This window comes from Engystomops pustulosus, chromosome 1, assembly GCF_040894005.1.
Source record: "Engystomops pustulosus chromosome 1, aEngPut4.maternal, whole genome shotgun sequence".
Classification (NCBI taxonomy): Eukaryota; Metazoa; Chordata; class Amphibia; order Anura; family Leptodactylidae; genus Engystomops; species Engystomops pustulosus.
The window spans coordinates 179,557,930-179,578,834 of NC_092411.1; positions in this window are offsets into that span (position 1 = coordinate 179,557,930).

Consider the following 20,905-nt stretch of genomic DNA (forward strand, 5'->3'; position numbering starts at 1 on the left):
CGGTCTTGTTGGACACATTGCAGCCACGACACAAAACTGGCGCATACACTTCATAAAGCAGATTTGAGCTTATTTTATGTGCAATGTTAGAAAAATGGTGCAGCCAGTTTAATATATTTCGAAGCCAATGTGTGTTATGCATGGATTTTCACACTGGAATTACCACATGGAAAGTTTGAAAGGTTATAATGAAGCAGTGTGGTGTATGGCATTTATCCAGATTATACACTCAATTGAAAAAAAATGTATTGTGGATTAAAGGAAACCTAACACCATGGATCTACCTGTTTAGGTTGTTCCGTTGGCAGGTTGCTCTAACCTGTAGTAGGATAGCCCTTCTTATGGCTAATCCTTTAGTGCCCCAAATCTTTTAGATTTTTTAATGGCCCTTATATGCAAATTTAGAGGCTACTGGGCGGCTACTGGAGTAGCTGGAGCTGAGGCTACACGGCGCACTTACTCCACGCCCCAGTAGCCTCTTGCGATCCACCTACCAATAAATCTTCAGCGCGCAGCCATGAGGAGCTGCATGCACTCATCAGAGAAGCTGAGTTCTGTGCATGTGCAGTAGCTCTGGCTTTGGAGCCGAGATTGCGCAGCCGCTGGCCTGCTCTCTGCTTGCAGAGAACCAGGCTTCACGGACGAGTGTGCACTGCTCCTCCTATCAGTGTTGAAGATGTATTGGTAGGTGGAGCGCAAGAGGCCGTGCCATGTAGCCTTGGCTCCGGCTACTCCACACCCCTCCTATCAATCATATATGACCAACTCTATAAAGAAATATGCAAAACCAAAGCACATAGAGCATAAAGGTCCAACAATTCATTTTTATTGAGAAAAATGTAAAAACGCATCAAAATTGGATACAAAAGCGCATGTTGAAAATAGAACTCCAAATCACAGTATTGCCATAAGATCTTGGATCTATCTAGGAATATATTTCTCATAATATAAGTGCATAGTGCATGTAAACTTAATGAGGGGGTATTACTCTGGGTAACGATATCAGAATATCATAGAAGTCATGCAGGGAGGAACAATGTCCACATCTTGGTCACTCCTGGCTTCCAAATAACACATTAATACATTGCACATACCCATTAAAAAAGTTCTGGATCCTAGTCCTGGTCCTGGTCAATATCACCATCGCCCGTTTCACGTCACCTCCGCTTCCTCAGGGGGTATGAACAAAATTAGTCTTTCCCCACTATATATCTGACATATACTGATAACTCCTCCCATCTACACCTAATACACCCAATGAAACAGACCATGCCTGCTTGCCCATTTCTGGGCTGTGTGTATAACCAGAGAGGCATAGCCCTAATCCAGTCCTTCTGGCTTAAGTGAAAGAACTAACATCGTTCAAATATTGGTGCTGGGACAGAAACACAACAAAAAATGTGCCATCAACAGGTATGTGTCTGCAGTAGGGTTCAATTAAACTTTAATAATAACATGCCAATTTCAATCTCCCAGTGTCAGGACGCATGCTCATCCCCAACAGGGGGTGGGCGTGGCCCGAGTCCACACAACAGAGCACAAGTCTACAAACACGGACAGTGCACAAGCCCCCCGAGGGGAGGGACACATACCCCGAACATCCCCATGGCAACCTGATGCGGCCACTCACTGCTGGCTGAACCTACAGATGCGTCGGCACACCCTCCTTCTATTATACGTGTCATACCAATCTGCCAGTTTTTAAGGGTAAGACAAACCTGTTCCACTGAAGCATCCTTTGAGAGACAATCCGAGGACCTGCGACAACGTTTTCAGGATAGGGGTTATAGCAGGCGCAGTGGGCATATTGACCAGGACTAGGATCCAGAACTTTTTGAATGGGTATGTGCAATGTATTAATGTGTTATTTGGAAGCCGGGAGTGACCAAGATATGGACATTGTTCCTCCCTGCATGACTTCTATGATATACTGATATCGTTACCCAGAGTAATACTCACTCATTAAGTTTACAGGCACTATGCACTTATATTACGAGAAATATGTTCCTAGATAGATCCTAGATCTTATGGCAATACAGTGATTTGGAGTTCTATTTTTAACATGTGTTTTTTATACAATTGTGATGTGTTTTTAAATGGTATTTTCTCTATAAAAATTTAATTGTTGGACCTTTATGCTCTATGTGCTTTGGTTTTGGACATTGCCAAAGTGTTTTATAATAAAACTGTTAGAAAAGTTAGATCAAAGTTTACCTTTCTCTCTGCAGAGCAGTGTCCTGTGTCACATAGGAGTGGCCAGTGAGGAGCAGTCTCCCCCCACTCCCTTTGGAGACCGCTCTGTCATGTGTCTATTTTAAATTTTAAAAAACACCCAAATCCGTATTTGGAAGAGATGCATGATGGAGTTTTCCAAGGGTGGGAGAGAAACCACTTTAAACTGGCCACTCCCATGGGACACGGGACACTGCTCTGCAGAGGGCCTCCCTTTACTAATAAAAACCCCCTAGCGGCCTCCCTTTACTAATTAAGAGCCCCTAGCGGCCTCCCTTTACTAATTAAGAGCCCCTAGCGGCCTCCCTTTACTAATTAAGAGCCCCTAGCAGCCTCCCTTTACTAATTAAGAGCCCCTAGCGGCCTCCCTTTACTAATTAAGAGCCCCTAGCGGCCTCCCTTTACTAATTAAGAGCCCCTAGCGGCCTCCCTTTACTTATTAAGAGCCCCTAGCGGCCCCCCTTTACTAATTAAAAGGCCATAGAGGCCCCCCTTTACTAATTAAAGGGCCCTAGAGGCCCCCCTTTACTAATTAAGAGCCCCTAGCGGCCTCCCTTTACTAATTAAAAGACCCTAGCGGCCCCCCTTTACTAATTAAGAGCCCCTAGCGGCCTCCCTTTACTAATTAAAAGACCCTAGCGGCCCCCCTTTACTAATTAAAAGGCCCTAGAGGCCTCCCTTTACTAATTAAAAGCACCTAGAGGCCCCCCTTTACTAATTAAAAGACCCTAGCGGCCTCCCTTTACTAATTAAAAGGCCCTAGCGGCCTCCCTTTACTAATTAAAAGACCCTAGCGGCCCCCCTTTACTAATTAAAAGGCCCTAGAGGCCTCCCTTTACTAATTAAAAGCACCTAGAGGCCCCCCTTTACTAATTAAAAGACCCTAGCGGCCTCCCTTTACTAATTAAAAGACCCTAGCGGCCCCCCTTTACTAATTAAAAGGCCCTAGAGGCCTCCCTTTACTAATTAAAAGCACCTAGAGGCCCCCTTTACTAATTAAAAGACCCTAGCGGCCTCCCTTTACTAATTAAAAGGCCCTAGAGGGCCCCCTTTACTAATTAAAAGGCCCTAGAGGCCTCCCTTAACTAATAAAAAAAGACCCTAGCTTCCTTTCCATTACAAATAATAACCCTATATACTTACCCTTGATGTTTTCTTCCGCGTACCTTCACTCCTAATGGCTATCCGCCCATCTTTTGTAGCTCCTGCACCGCGCGCCTCTGGTCACACGACTTACGCGACCTGACGTCAGGAGCTACAGAAGATGGGTGGATCGCCGACGCGGGGCTTGTAGGTAAGTATGGGCGCAGAAACACGGGGGCATGGTGGCAGCGCTACACAGGGGCACCATAGTTCGGGGAACTTTCCCCGCGGCACACTCAACCATGTGTCGTGGCACACTAGTGTGCCGCGGCACACAGGTTGAAAATCACTGCCCTAGAGCACATGGCATATATAATGGCCAACATGGTTGACACCATTTTAACATTTCAGTAGTTATGGGTGCATTCTACAGAAATAAAAACAGGATATACCATTTTTTCTTGTAAGAGTTGGGGATAGCAGGACTGTAACAAGTAACTAATAAAGAAATGTAAGTGTTGTGGGGTGATAATTCAGCCTCAAGTACTCTTTGACTTAATATTCTGTAGCAAGACCCAGGTTGGATACTACAGCTTTTACTTAAAGCCAGTGGCAGTACAAACTTATGATGGTCCACTGACCAGCAGGCAACGCTCATCGATCCCCCTCATCAGTAGGGCATGCAAGTCTGAATCTGGGATGCAATCTGTTATATTCTACTCTCATTATTGCTATGAGATTTTGTGGTCATTTATCATACCCCTGACGAGCCTTTATAGGCAAAACATGGCATGTAGGGTACATATTGACCTCATGCTAACACTTCTGGGCATATCTAAGCCTGAGTTTTAGAATCTCTGATCCCTATATGGGAACACTATATATACTCGGTGCTATAGCCTAGGAATAGTTTGGCCGATTCAAGGGCCAGGTTGCGGTCGGGGCGGCAGCTGTTTAGGGCTGCGGCGCTGGGGTTAGGACTTTTATGGCGACCTAGGCCCCAGCCACTACTTTAGGGTCTGTTCAGGTTTCCGACCAACATTATCTGTTCCTATGCACCCCAGAGCTTACATGTTATGCACCTCGCCGTCCTGTCTCTTCTACCCTCTTTTCACCTGACCTTGGCCTACATCACACCTCAGTCTTGAGTATTGTGATACACCTGCACTCCTGGCCTCCTAAACCTTCATGGGCAACGTCGGATATAGCCCACCAGGTATGTGTTCTTACTGGTGATTAGCTGATGCAGCATCAGGTTGGTTGTGCCAGTGCTCAGACAGTTTTCTCTCTTGCTGGTTTGTTGACTGATTTTAGGAACTCATTATTAAAAGTTATGTTTTATGAATTTTGAAGCACCGTTTGTATTTTGGCTTATGAGGTAGCTTAGTAGCAAGATACAAGTACATTTTTTGTACCAACATTATCTATAACTTTTGTCAGATAGGTTTTTAAGGTATTTATCTCATATTTAGGTGTAAATTAATCTTCCATTGTATCCTTGAAGTATTTGGACTCCAAACCACCACAGCTACATGAAATTGTTAAAACTAGAGATGAGCGAGCACTAAAATGCTCGGGTACTCGTTATTCGAGACAAACTTTTCCCAATGCTCGAGTGCTCGTTTCGAGTAACGAGCCCCATTGAAGTCAATGGGAGACTCGAGCATTTTTCAAGGGGACCAAGGCTCTGCACAGGGAAGCTTGGCCAAACACCTGGGAACCTCAGAAAAGGATGGAAACACCACGGAAATGGACAGGAAACAGCAGGGGCAGCATGCATGGATGCCTCTGAGGCTGCTTAATCGCACCATTATGCCAAAATTATGGGCAACAGCATGGCCATGACAGAGTGACCGAATGAGGCTAGATAGCATCTAAAACATCAAATAATTGACCCTGACACTATAGGGGACAGCATGCAGAGGCAGCGGCAGCGGCAGGCTAGAGAGTGTCATGGCAACATACCCTAAATGGACTCAGGCTTCAAACCAATGGGTGGCAGAGAGGAACCAAAGGAGGTGAGCAAGAAGCGCTCAAATAATATCGGTACATGATAAAAGTTTGCCAGTATATTTTGTGGATTACACAGCAGGGTGGCGACAAAGTTAACATGGAAGCCATGAAAACAATCCAAAATTCTGCCTGACACAGCTCGTTTGATAAGGGGACCATGTATGGAGGCAGTGAACTAGTAGTAGATTAAAGGTGCTGCAGTTAAAACTATGTTAGTTGGATCTTGGCATGGAGCTGGCGCCAAGTTTGGGATATGGCGGGTGAGGGGAATGTAAACATCTGCGCAAGAAGCGCTGAAATAATATCCGTAAATGAAAAAAGTTTTCCAGTATATTTTGTGGCTTACACAGCACGGTGGCGACAAAGTTAACAAGTTTGATGTGGAATGCCCTGTAATAGCTCTTGGGCGGTGTGCCTTTTATCACCTAGGCTCAGCAGTTTGAGCACCGCCTGCTGTCGCTTAGCGACGGCACTGCTGCTGTGCCTAGAGCTACCGACTGATGGCGCCATGCCCACGGATGGTAATTCGGAGGAGGAGGAGGTGGAGGAGGGGTGGGAGGAGGAGGAGGCATAGTAGGCCTGAAACACCTGGACCGAGGTAGGCCCCGCAATCCTCTGCGTCGGCAGTATATGACCAGCCCCAGGGTCAGACTCGGTCCCAGCCTCCACCAAGTTAACCCAATGTGCCGTCAGCGATATATAGTGGCCCTGCCCGGCAGCACTCGTCCACGTGTCCGTGGTCAGGTGGACCTTGTCAGAAACGGCGTTTGTCAGGGCACGGATTATGTTGTCTGACACGTGCTGGTGGAGGGCTGGGACGGCACATCGGGAAAAGTAGTGGCGGCTGGGGACCGAATACCGAGGGGCGGCCGCCGCCATGAGGCTGCGAAAGGCCTCGGTCTCTACTAGCCTATAGGGCAGCATCTCCAGGCTTAGCAATCTGGAGATGTGCACATTAAGGGCTTGGGCGTGCGGGTGGGTTGCACTATATTTGCGTTTCCGCTCCAGCGTCTGGGGTATGGAGAGCTGAACGCTGGTGGATGCTGTGGAGGATCGTGGAGGCGACGATGGGGTTTTTGTGGTAGGGTCCTGGGCAGGGGGCTGACTATCAGCTGACACAGGGGAAGGAGCAGTGGTGTGCACGGCCGGAGGTGAACGCGCTTGTTGCCACTGAGTGGGGTGTTTAGCATTCATATGCCTGCGCATACTGGTGGTAGTTAAGCTAGTAGTGGTGGAACCCCTGCTGATCCTGGTTTGGCAAATGTGGCACACCACAGTCCGTCGGTCATCCGTTGTTTCCTTAAAAAACCTCCAGACTTCTGAAAATCTAGCCCTCGCCGCAGGAGCCCTCGCCATGGGAGCTTCACTAGTTGACACATTTGGCGCTGATGCACCAGCTCTGGCCCTGCCTCTCCGTCTGGCCCCACCACTGCCTCTTCCAACCTGTTCTGGTCGAGGACTCTCCTCCGTCTCAGAAGCACTGTGTTCACCCGGCCTCTCAACCCAGCTTGGGTCTGTCACCTCATCATCCTCCGATCCCTCAGTCTGCTACCCCCTCGGACTTTCTGCCCTGACAACAACTTCCCCACTGTCTGACAACCGTGTCTCCTCATCGTCGGACACCTCTTTACACACTTCTTCCACTACGTCAAGAAGGTCATCATCACCCACAGACTGCGACTAGTGGAAAACCTGGGCATCGGAAAATTGCTCATCAGCAACCGGACAAGTGGTTTGTGACTGTGGGAAGGGTCCAGAAAACAGTTCCTCATTGTATGCCGGTTCAAATGGCAAATTTTGCTGGGAGGGGGCAGACTGGGGGGGAGGAGGCTGAGGTGCAGGAGCTGGAGGAGTGCCGATTTCGGTGACATGGGTGGACTGCGTGGAAGACTGACTGGTGGACAAATTGCTCGAAGCATTGTCGGCAATCCACGACATCACCTGTTCGCACTGTTCTGGCCTCAACAGTGCTCTACCACGAGTCCCAGTAACTTCAGACATGAACCTAGGGAGTGTAGCTCTGCGGCGTTCCCCTGCTCCCTCATAAGCAGGTGGTGTCTCACCCCGCCCAGGACCACGGCCTCTGACCCCTGCAGTAGTTGGACGCCCACGTCCCCGCCCTCGTCCTCTACCCCTAGCCCTCGGGTTAAACATTTTGAAAATGAGAGTTATAACTTTAATTTTTTTTTTTACTTTTTTTTGTGTTTTTTTTTTTTTGTGTGTTTTTTAGTTTTTAAAACCAAACGATGCTATCCTATTGCTATGGCTATTTTCTAGCCAAGTATTAAAGCACACTACTATGCCAGATGAGATGACGCTGAGTTATGAAAAAAATAAACGTAAAATAAAAAAGGAAATGGCAGACTGTGCCTAATTGAAATACAACCCCGGGCCCTAATAAATTTTCCCACTTCGGTCTTTGCGATGGATATGTGCGTCACTAAGCGCAAAACACAGTGGTCGCAAGTCTCACTCCAAATTGCTCACAATTTGCTAGTAGATGCACTGCAGCAACTACAGCCACCAGCAGATCAACCAGAAATCAAATATATATAACGCTACTGTAGGCGTAAGTAAGCCGTTTGGATTCTCCTATGGCTATTTTCTAGCCAAGTATTAAAGCACACTACTATGCCAGATGAGATGACGCTGAGTTATGAAAAAAATAAACGTAAAATAAAAAAGGAAATGGCAGACTGTGCCTAATTGAAATCCAACCCCGGGCCCTAATAAATTTTCCCACTTCGGTCTTTGCGATGGATATGTGCGTCACTAAGCGCAAAACACAGTGGTCGCAAGTCTCACTCCAAATTGCTCACAATTTGCTAGTAGATGCACTGCAGCAACTACAGCCACCAGCAGATCAACCAGAAATCAAATATATATAACGCTACTGTAGGCGTAAGTAAGCCGTTTGGATTCTCCTATGGCTATTTTCTAGCCAAGTATTAAAGCACACTACTATGCCAGATAAGATGACGCTGAGTTATGAAAAAAATAAACGTAAAATAAAAAAGGAAATGGCAGACTGTGCCTAATTGAAATCAAACCCCTAATAAATTTTCCCACTTTGGTGTTTGAGGTGGATATGTGTGTCACTAAGAGCTAAACACAACGGTAGCAAGTCCCCCTGCTAATTCCTCACAATATGGTACTAGCTGCACTACTAGTGCCAGCAAGCCCAGCCACAAGCAAATAAAAAAAAAAGGTATAACGTTATTGTAGCCCTAAGAAGGGCTGTTGGGTTGTTGTAGAATCACTCCTGCCTAACAGTAAGCTAATAGAACACCCTAACGCTTTCCCTGACCAGCAGCAGCTCTCTCCCTAGCGGCATCCAGACAGAGAATGATCCGAGCAGCGCGGGCAGCGGCTAGTCTATCCCAGGGTCACCTGATCTGGCCAGCCAACCACTGCTATCGACGTGTAAGGGTACCACGTCATGCTGGGTGGAGTGCAGAGTCTCCTGGCTTGTGATTGGCTCTGTTTCTGGCCGCCAAAAAGCAAAACGGCGGGAGCTGCCATTTTCTCGAGCGGGCGAAATACTCGTCCGAGCAACGAGCAGTTACGAGTACGCTAATGCTCGATCGAGCATCAAGCTCGGACGAGTATGTTCGCTCATCTCTAGTTAAAACGCAATAAATATGTGTCCTTTTGGAAAAATTTATAGTCTTTATTAGCAAGAAAACTATAGACAAGAATTATATCTTTTCTGTCCTTATTGACTTTGAATGGCTTTACATTTATTGTGCATGTTCTAATTTCCATCTGTGATCCAAAACAATCCAAAAGACAGGCTCATGTTGTGCATGTTGGCAGGAAGTTAATTCACATTCATTTAATTGGATATCTTTTTCTTAGGCTTACGTTTACAACTTCCTGCCAAGCCTTCAAGGTTTGAAACCAATTATCAGAATGAGGTTGGCTTGTAACAAGATGGCTCAACTAGTGATCAACATAAAATAAAGTGAAGCAAAGTAACTTTTTACTCCTTTGCATCTGTTACAGTGATAAAACCAGACATTGCTTGAACTGACTTTAATTTCAGTATGACTAAATAATGCTACCCGGCTGCTTGATAAAGTCTATCTATTCTGTTATTTCAAGAACACATACAAAACTTATTTCCAGTGCATTAATGGGAATCCCATAAGAACTTGCTTGTAAAGTTTAGCTGCTGCTTTATTGCTGATGCCATTTGCTACTAATCACGTGAAAAGGTTCTTTAAGCAGTTACAAGTTCAGGTCTTGTATTTGTTTTTATATTCATACTTTTAGTTTCTTTATTATATGTATATATCAATTATTTTTAAGATACACTTCAACTGGAATTACAGTTCCTATTTGCTTTATTATGGTTTAGTGTATTTTATGTGTCAGTCTTCTACTTCTTTTTGTTTCTTTATATGAGTCTATGGAAATGGATGTTTCATTGTGCTACAGATGTCAGCATTTTTTCTTGGTATCAGGGTAGGCTAGAGAGTAGCTTATCACATCTGGCTGCCCGCTTGTGCCATTGGTCTTCAAAAAACATAGAATTTTCAAAATTATTGCAAAAAGTACAAAGGCACTCACCCATGTCCTGTGGAAATCCAACTCCTCTTTATTTAGTTATAAACACCGAAAATCACAAGTGGGACAAAGTAGGGAGGGAGTAAAGTATACAAAAGGAAGGCTTGTGATATTTTCTTGTTTAATAAATTAGCAAAAATATCTACATTACTAAAATTACTAAAAATGAACTTTTTAGATCTTACCAATTGTCTGAAATAAACAAAGGGGTCTGAATACTTTCAATATCCACTGCATATGTACAAAAAATGAAACAATGCAGAACTTAAATGCAAAATTCTGACAAAAGTTCATCCAAAATAGTAAAAAGATATTAAAAAAGATAAAAAAAAAAATACTAAAGTTGTATCTCTAAAATAATGATAACAGTAAAACAAATAAATATGAAAAATACAAATGCCTTTTCTCTTTAACCCCTTAACGCTCTGCGCCGTAGCTCTACAGCGCAGAGGTATAGGGAATGTATGAAGAGGGCTCACGGGCGAGTCCTCTTCATACAAGGGTGGGGGTTTTTGCATATTGCAAGCAACGACCGCGGCTATTAACCTTTTCATTGCTGCCGGCAAAGTCGCCGGCGGCGTTTAAAAGACGGCCATCTTTATTGCGATCGCCGCGTCCCCGAACGTCATCGGGGGGCAGCGATCGGTTGCCATGGTAGCCTCGGGTCTTCGTTTGACACGAGGCTACATGGCTTCTGGAGATTCGTTACAATGAGCCAGTGGCTCATTGTAATGAATGTGCTGCAAAAATGCCATATATTGCAATGCTGAAGTATTGCAGTATATGGTAGGAGTGATCTTACCATCTAGGGTTAATGTACCCTAGATGGTCTAAGAAATAGTGGAAAAAAAAGTGGAAAAAATAAAAAATTTTTATAAAATATTAAAAATTCAAATCACCCCCCTTTCCCTAGAACTGATATAAAACATAATAAACAGTAAAAATCACAAACATATTAGTATCGCCGCGTCCCAAAATGGCCGATCTATCAAAATATAAAAACGGTTATGGCCGGCGGTGACCTCCGAGGCGGGAAATGGCGCCCAAATGTCGAAATGCGACTTTTACACCTTTTTACATCACATAAATATGAAATAAAAAATGATCAAAATATCGCACAGACCTCAGAATGGTAGCAATGAAAATGTCGGCTTATTTGCAAAAAATGACACCTCACACAGCTCCATGCGCCAAAGTATGAAAAAGTTATTAGCGTCAGAAGATGGCAAAAATTTTTTTTCTTTTTTGTACACATTCGTTTAATTTTTGAAAATGTATTAAAACACAATAAAACCTATATAAATTTGGTATCACCGCGATCGCACCGAACCAAAGAATAAAGCTGAGGTGTTATTTTGAGTGCACAGTCAAAGTCGAAAAAAACTGAGCCCACAAGAACGTGACGCACGTTTTTTTTTAAATTTTTCCACATTTGGAATTTTTTTTTTAGCTTCGCAGTATCTGGCATGTTAAAATAAGTAATATTACGGGAAATTAAAATTTGTTACGCACAAAATAAGCCCTCACACAGGTCTGTACACGTAAAAATGAAGAAGTTATGGATTTTTGAAGTTGGAGAGCGAGAAATGAGCGGAAAAACCCTGCGTCCTTAAGGGGTTAAATCTCTATATCACAGATAAAAGGATACAATCAATTAAAACGCTAGAAATGTATTGTAGCCATAATAAATATTTGTGCTGAACTATCCCTCTCCCCTAACAGGTTAGTAAAGCCTGACACTGGTGCTAAAAATACATACCATATATACTCAAGTATAAGCCGACCCGAGTATAAGCCGATTTAGCACCACTGGGAAAACCTATTGACTTGAGTATAAGCCAAGGGTGAGAAATGCATTGGTTCCCAGTATATAGCCAGCCAGCCCCCTGTAGTATATAGCCAGCCATTCCCCCATAGTATATAGCTAAGCTCCTTTAGTATATAGCTAGCCAGCCCCCTGTAGTATATAGCTAGCCCCCTTTAGTATATAACCAGCCCCCTGTAGTATAGCCAGCTCCCTTTAGTGTATAGCCAGCCCTCCCCTTTTAGTATATAGCTAGACCACTTTAGTATATAGCCTGCCAGTCCCCTTTAGTATATAGACAGCACCCTTTACTACATAGCCATCCATCCCCTTTTAGTATATAGCCAGCTTCGTTGGTATATAGCCAGCCAGCCCCTGTGGAGTATATAGCTAGCCAGCCCCCAGTTTGTGCAGCATAAAAAAAATAAACTCAGTACTCATTTTTCTGATGCCACGGGCAGGTCCTTGGATCAGCTCCAGGTCAGCGACTGGTCCATGCACGCAACCAGCCAGCACACACTATGATGTCAGTAGCGGCTGATATTATTGCTGCAGGACGACTGTGCACGGACCTGCCACTGCCGCCAGAGCAAGAGAAGACCTGCAGGGGGTGCTGGAAAGGGGAGTTTTGACTTTATTTTTTTTTTCTTGACTCAAGTATAAGCCAAGTTTGAGTTTTTCAGCACATGTTTTGTGCTGAAAAATTCGGCTTATTCTCAAGTATATATGGTATACGTCTAATCCTTCCGAGATGCCATAAATTGTAAACAAATAATGAGAACCACAATACCATCAGTCACACATCAATGCAATGAAAAAGTATTTAAAGATGTCACCAGAATGTATGAAGGGGGACCGGCTTCCTCATGCTTTCTGCCACCAAGCCACGTGGTTTCCTCATGGGAAGATACACATACTTTGTTGATAGCAGATATATACCCCCGAAGTCTGATTGCTCATTTGAGCATGCACACAGATGCCTGCAAGTCCACTTCCCGTGGCTTGCATTGCGTCCGGGCTGCATATGTGCCAGCCACTCGATAACATGACCTGCCCAATCCTCCTGCCTCCAACTTGGGCCAGTCAAGTCAACATGGCAGGACACACCCACAGGTAAGTTTTGTAAAAATAACAAATAACAACTATTTAGCATACATAATATATGCCATTGTAAGCTTATGGCGAATGTACATTAATAAACCATAGGTGTTCAATGATGAGTCCATGGCTCTTACAATAAATGATTCAAATGGAAACAAAGCCACCAATGTCCTTCTTCTGTGTACCAGTTCAATGCCAAAACATGAAAGCCTACCATGTGCGTTTATCAATAGTTGTGGAGGAAACAACATGTGGAGAAAAAGATGTAAAGACCATCAATTATATCTCCAAACAGTATTCTCTGTGTTTCCAAAACTCTCCAGGGTTTGATTGAATGAATATTTGAGTGAAGACATATGTCTCTACAGAATACCAAGATCCATATTATTTTTATGGTACAGTGAACGTCCCAAAATAAAAATGCAAAAAATCTGAAAACAGAATTGATTATTTTCTTTTCTTCCATATTAAAGTGAACTATTTGTAGCGTACATCTAATCTAGCAGAAAATAAATCCTAATAAAACCAAATTGCCAAATAATAATTGTATAGCATTTAAAAAGTGATAAGCATAATCTGCTCTGAATGGCGCAGCTTCCCTTCGATGCCCTGGCGTGTGCCCATACAGCTGTTTACCACCACATATGGGGGATTGTTATACGTGAGGGATTGGGTAGCATTTTGGTATTTTATCCACTGAAAATGTGTACATTTTTTGAAAAATATATTCATTTAACCCAAAAAGTTAAGTCTCAAAATTGCACCCGATTTTGCTTTAGCCCCTGTAAATCAATTAAATGGTTAACCCACTTCATGGGGTAATTTATGGGGTTTTACTATTAGCTAGGCCTCTCAAAGTGACTTGAAATCTGAGCAGGTTCATTAAAAGTATGATTTAGCGTTTTTTAATGAAAATCTGATAAATCGCACATAAAAGAAAAGTAGAACATTTTCAAAAATAGAGAATTTTGCTCCATTTTAGTTGTGCTCCAACTTTAAGGGGAAAACCCCTTTTAAGGGGTGAAGGTAAAAAAATACCATGTGTCCTCGGAATTTGAGCTTTTCTCTCATGCTTCAGAAAGGCTCCATGTGTTACATGTTAATAATTTTGCTTTACCAAATTCTTGGGTTGCTTTTTACTTTTTTTGGTGGCTGATGTCAAGGTTTTGGGCTGTGCACTCAAGCTTATATAATTTTTCACAAGTGCTGCTCCTCCATATCTTCTGTATATAAATATATATAACAATATATGTGTGTGTGTAATTTAAATTAATGTCTTAAAGGGGTAATTCAAAATGAATCCATATTTTAGCAAGATCCCAGTTCTTGTGTCACTTAAGTCCCTTCCACACTGGCGTTTTTCACGCGCAAGTTCTGCGCGTGCATTTGACGCGCAGAACTTGCATTGCACTCTGTCCCAATGTATTCAATGGGTCTTTCTTCATTAGCGTTGGTTTTCACGCGCGTGCTTGCGTTCGTTTTCACGCACGTCAAAATCGCAGCATGCTCTACTTTTGCGAGTCACGCGCGTTTTTCACGCCCCATTCAAGTCTATGGAGATGCATCAAGAACGCATTGCACTCGCAATCATTGCAAGTGCAATGCGAGTGCAATGCGTTTTAAACGTAAGGGTTGCTAGGTGACCAGAATAACAGTATTTCCCCTGCTCGAGAACGATCATTTAATTAAAAAAACACAATGAAGAACAGTGAAGAATAGAATAAAAACAGTGAACACAGTGAACACAGTGAACACAGGATCATTTAAGTGAAAAACACAGTGCAGAACACAGTGCAGAATAGATTACAGATGTTCGGCACATCTGCTTACTTGTCGGGAGATACGCGCGGAACGGTGCGCCCAAAATAGCATGTGAAGAACAATATATATATGTGTGAAGAACACATTGCAGATGTATTTAAACATCTGCAATTTGTTCTTCACACACATATATATTGTTCTTCACATGCTATTTTGGGCGCACCGTTCCGCGCGTATCTCCCGACAAGTAAGCAGATGTGCCGAACATCTGTAATCTATTCTGCACTGTGTTCTGCACTGTGTTTTTCTCTTAAATGATCCTGTGTTCACTGTGTTCACTGTTTTTATTCTATTCTTCACTGTTCTTCACATCTGCTAACTTGTCGGGAGATAATATACACGGGGAACAGTGAAGAATAGATCGCAGATGTTTGCAACTTATCAGAAGACATTATTTTTCAATTAAATAACACATTTTAATCCCAAACCATGGTCCCTTTGAAAAATGCTCGAGTCTCCCATTGACTCGCGCGTGAAAAATGCGCCGAAAACGCAAAAAAAACGCTAATTACTCCAAGGAAAAATGGAACAAAAACGCAGCCAAAAACGTCAGTTTTTCACACATTGCACCCTGACGTGAAACGCAACGCTAGTGTGGAAGGGGCCTTACCCCTCTCTCTGCTGCTTCAGTCTCTGTACACAGGCTGCTGCAGTGACATCATATTAATAGTACATAAGCCTGTGACTGGCCTCAGCTACTGTCATGAACTGTGATGTCACTGCTGTAACCTGTGTACAATCAGCTCAAAATCCTGCAGTATTAACCCTGTGCTGCGACTCTGTTATCTTCCACAATAATGCGGGAACTTGTGATGTATCATCAAGAATCAGATACTATTATAAATCTGGTGCAGTTAAAAACTTGCTGTCACTCTTTGTTTAATTCTTGCATATGTGTAGAAATCTTGGTCCTGGTGCTGTTTCTATGTATTAATCTTTGTTCTGGTAGCTTATCTATGTAATATGATTACCGTAAATACTCGAGTATAAGCTTACTCCAGCCCTGACATTATGTACAATCTGCTCAGCTGCTCCTTCTCTATAACACACTTTCTGCAAAGAGGACACTATTCACAACTTGCTCAGCAGTTCCTGCTTATTAATATTACGACTGCAGATAAAAAAACTATTGGGGATTTTTGCCTAGTATGCTGGATTAAAAAAGTCGCACATTTTTGAGCAAAAGAAAATTTGCACATTATTTTTGTGACTTCTGTATTTGGACATTCAATATGAGTCCAGGATGTGCTTTATTTATTTTTATTCCAACACCAAGAAACAATACACTGTCCCTTTAAATCACTGCTCAGACCTTCACAGCATTGATTAGATGCAGACACATCAACTTAATATTGTGGTGCTCAGCAGGATAGCGATAGAAGTCATCTGATGAACATAGGCATATAAAGCATGAAGATAACTGCGTCACTCCCCGATTAAAAGTCCACCATCTTTATTCAAAAGTCCTTCATAAAAAAACGCAGCCAATCAGATGTAGTAAGAGCAGTAGGCTCCACAAGCAACAGTATGTTTTGCACTACACAAGCGCTTTGTCTAGTCTGTCATCTTTTTTAGGATTATAATATAAGTTTAAAAAATTAGACATCATTTTATAAACTCAACATATTCTTTATGGTGATACATTTAGTCATAAGTTACAAAATGAAGAAATCTATAGTAAAATAATTGATTTGAACTTTCCTTAACCTCTGTACACATACAGCATATATAGCAACTGTGTGCAGGAAAATAGGAATCTTGGGTTTCTGCTTGTAATAAAATTGTATCATGCAGCAAAAACATTGTTATATCAATACTTGAAAGTATTTAGAATGGTTTGTTTTGCCTTCAGATTGCTTTATGTGGTATAACAATGGTTTCAGCAAAAAGTTCAACTTTAAACTAGAAACAGATGTTAGCAAATAGATTTTCTGGCCCTGTGATGTCACCTGGGCTTTGCTTCATGAGCTGCTTTTAAACAGCTTTCTTATGCCTGCGGGATCCAATATGAGGGATAGAGGCAAAAAGCTCATAGCAATTAGAGTCAGTGTTATAGATTTCAAAAATCTTGCTTGAGGTCTATCCAAAATGCTTATTCCATTATATTACGTAAGTGGCAAGTAGGCGCCATTCCTCCCACTGTCAAAGGCCTCTTATACAGGACGAATAGTATTATAAGTCCTAACAGCACTAAGGAGGGGGCAGGAGTAAAATAATAGGAATTAGGGTTCAATATGTTACAATTAGAGATGAGCGAGCACTAAAATGCTCGGGTACTCGTTATTCGAGACGAACTTTTCCCGATGCTCGAGTGCTCGTCTCGAATAACGAGCCCCATTGAAGTCAATGGGAGACTCGAGCATTTTTCAAGGGGACCAAGGCTCTGCACAGGGAAGCTTGGCCAAACACCTGGAAACCTCAGAAAAGGATGGAAACACCACGGAAATGGACAGGAAACAGCAGGGGCAGCATGCATGGATGCCTCTGAGGCTGCTTAAACGCACCATTATGCCAAAATTATGGGCAACAGCATGGCCATGACAGAGTGACAGAATGAAGCTAGATAGCATCTAAAACATCCAATAATTGACCCTGACACTATAGGGGACGGCATGCAGAGGCAGCGGCAGCAGCGGCAGGCTAGAGAGTGTCTTGGCAACATACCCCAAATGGACTCAGGCTTAAAACCAATGGGTGGCAGAGAGGAACCAAAGGAGGTGAGCAAGAAGCGCTCAAATAATATCGGTAAATGATAAAAGTTTGCCAGTATATTTTGTGGATTACACAGCAGGGTGGCGACAAAGTTAACAAGTTTGATGTGGAAGCCATGAAAACAACCCAAAATTCTGCCTGACACAGCTTGTTTGATAAGGGGACCATGTATGGAGGCAGTGAACTAGTAGTAGATTAAAGGTACTGCAGTTAAAACTATGTTAGTTGGATCTTGGGATGGAGCTGGCGCTCCGCTGCCAGGCGAGCTTTCGCCAATCCAAGCCCCTGTCTCTAGGCTACTCCCCAAACAGCACTTCTAAGAACCTTTTGTATAAGATCAAGTGTAGTAGTGTTCTTATAAGTTTAGGATATGGCGGGTGAGGGGAATGTAAACAGATGCGCAAGAAGCGCTGAAATAATATTGGTAAATGATAAAAGTTTGCCAGTATATTTTGTGGATTACACAGCAGGGTGGCGACAAAGTTAACAAGTTTGTTGTGGAAGCCATGAAAACAACCCAAAATTCTGCCTGACACAGCTCGTTTGATAAGGGGACCATGTATGCCTACAGTTCATGCCAGTCGCTGCACTGGCTGCCAGTCTCCTTTCGAATACAGTTTAAAATAATAACCCTCATCCATAAAGCTCTGTATAATGCTGCACCCCCCTACCTCTCCTCTCTTATCTCAGTCTATCGCCCAACCCGTGCTCTTAGATCCGCCAGTGATCTTAGATTAACCTCTACCCTAGTGCGGACCTCCCACTCGCGTCTCCAAGACTTCTCTAGAGCTGCACCAATTCTATGGAATGCTCTGCCCCGGACTATCAGACTAATACCTAACCTCCAAAGTTTCAAACGTGCTCTTAAAACCCATTTCTTTAGGCAAGCCTATAACACTCATTAACTGCATGAAGTTTTAACTCTTCTACTAACCCGTCCTGTGTCGTCCTCCCATCTGTTATCCAGCAACCAACAGGCACCAGACTTCTCTGCAGTCCAATTCACCCTGGACCTGGTATATAAGATGACGGCTGAGTGGTTCAAGCGACAGCAATTCCATTTATTATATTTTGTTCTATTCCCTAAGAAGAATGGCTTGACCATTAAATATTCCTTTACCTCGTGTTACCCCATCATCTTCATAAACCGTAAGCTCTGGCGAGCAGGGACCTCACTCCTGTTGTTCCATACAAATGTTGTGCTCTGTTACATTACATTTGTATTTGTTTCCTATGATTTGTAAAGCGCTACGGAATATGATGGCGCTATATAAATAAAGATTATTATTATTATTATTATTATGGAGGCAGTGAACTAGTAGTAGATTAAAGGTGCTGCAGTTAAAACTATGTTAGTTGGATCTTGGCATGGAGCTGGCGCTCCGCTTCCAGGCGAGCTTTCGCCAATCCAAGCCCCTGTCTCTAGGCTACTCCCCAAACAGCACTTCTAAGAACCTTTTGTATAAGATCAAGTGTAGTAGCGTTCTTATAAGTTTGGGATATGGCGGGTGAGGGGAATGCAAACAGATGCGCAAGAAGCGCTGAAATAATATCGGTAAATGATAAAAGTTTGCCAGTATATTTTGTGGATTACACAGCAGGGTGGCGACAAAGTTAACAAGTTTGATGTGGAATCCATGAAAACAACCCAAATTTCTGCCTGACACACCTCGTTTGATAAGGGGACGATGTATGGAGGCAGCTATATGGACAACTTTTGGAGGTAGCAATGGAGACAACGTGTGGAGGCTGCTATGGAGACAATTTAATTTGGATAGTGCCTGTATGTGGCAGTCCAAAAAAGTTTTCAAACCAGAGGAGCAGGTAAGTGGCCCTCCAGAAAAATGAAATAGATTGAGTGCCTGTATGTGGCAGTCCAAAAAAGTTTTCAAACCAGAGGAGCAGGTAGGTGGCCCTCCAGAAAAATGAAATAGATTGAGTGCCTGTATGTGGCAGTCCAAAAAAGTTTTCAAACCAGAGGAGCAGGTAGGTGTCCCTCCAGAAAAATTGAATAGATTGAGTGCCTGTATGTGGCACTCCCAAAAATTGTTTAAAACAGAGGACCGGGTAGGTGGCCCTCCAGAAAAATTAAATGCATAAAGTACTATAGCTAGAGCCAATGGGCCCTGTCAAAAAATAGCCAGTTTCCTCTGCTTTAGTGTACAAAGAGGAGGAGAAGGAGGAAAATGATGAGGAGGAATGCATAAATTATTCAGGTTGAGCTTCCTTCACCTGGTGGAGATTGGAAATTATGAGAAATCCAGGCTTTATTCATCTTAATAAGCGTCAGCCTGTCAGCGCTGTCAGTCGACAGGCGTGTACGGTTATCGGTGATGATGCCACCAGCTGCACTGAAAACCCGCTCGGACAACACGCTAGCGGCAGGGCAGGCAAGAACCTCCAAGGCGTACAGCGCCAGTTCGTGCCACATGTCCAGCTTTGAAACCCAGTAGTTGTAGGGAGCTGTGTGATCATTTAGGACGATGGTATGGTCAGCTACGTACTCCCTCACCATCTTTCTGTAAAGATCAGCCCTACTCTGCCGAGACTGGGGACAGGTGACAGTGTCTTGCTGGGGTGACATAAAGCTGGCAAAAGCCTTGTAAAGCGTACCCTTGCCAGTGCTGGACAAGCTGCCTGCTCGCCTACTCTCCCTCGCTACTTGTCCCGCAGAACTACGCACTCTGCCGCTAGAGCTGTCAGAAGGGAAATAGTGTTTCAGCTTGTGCACCAGGGCCTGCTGGTATTCATGCATTCTCACACTCCTTTCCTCTCCAGGGATGAGAGTGGAAAGATTTTGCTTGTACCGTGGGTCCAGGAGAGTGAATACCCAGTAATCGGTGCTGGAATAAATTCTTTGAACGCGAGGGTCACGGGATAGGCAGCCTAGCATGAAATCTGCCATATGCGCCAGAGTACCAACGCGCAAGAATTCACTCCCCTCACTGGCCTGACTGTCCATTTCCTCCTCCTCCAACTCCTCCAACTCCTCTTCTTCTGCCCATACACGCTGAACAGTGAAGGACTGAAAAATGGTCCCCTCTTGTGTTTCGCCAACATTCTCCTCCTCTTCCTCCTCATCCTCCTCCACCTCTACTGATATGCGCTGAGAAACAGACCTAAGGGTGCTTTGGCTATCAACAAGGGAATCTTCTTCCCCCGTCTCTTGTGACGAGCGCAAAGCTTCCGACTTCATGCTGATCAGAGAGTTTTTCAACAGGCCAAGCAGCGGGATGGTGAGGCTGATGATGGCGGCAATGCCACTGACCATTTGTGTTGACTCCTCGAAGTTACTCAGCACCTGACAGATATCAGACATCCACGTCCACTCCTCATTGTAGACTTGAGGAAGCTGACTGACCTGACTACCAGTTCTGGTGGAAGTTGACATCTGGCAGTCTACAATCGCTCTGCGCTGCTGGTAAACTCTGGATAACATGGTTAATGTTGAATTCCACCTCGTGGGCACGTCGCACAACAGTCGGTGAGCGGGCAGTTGGAGGCGGCGCTGCGCTGCCCTGAGAGTGGCAGCATCTGTGCTGGACTTCCTGAAATGCGCACAGACGCGGC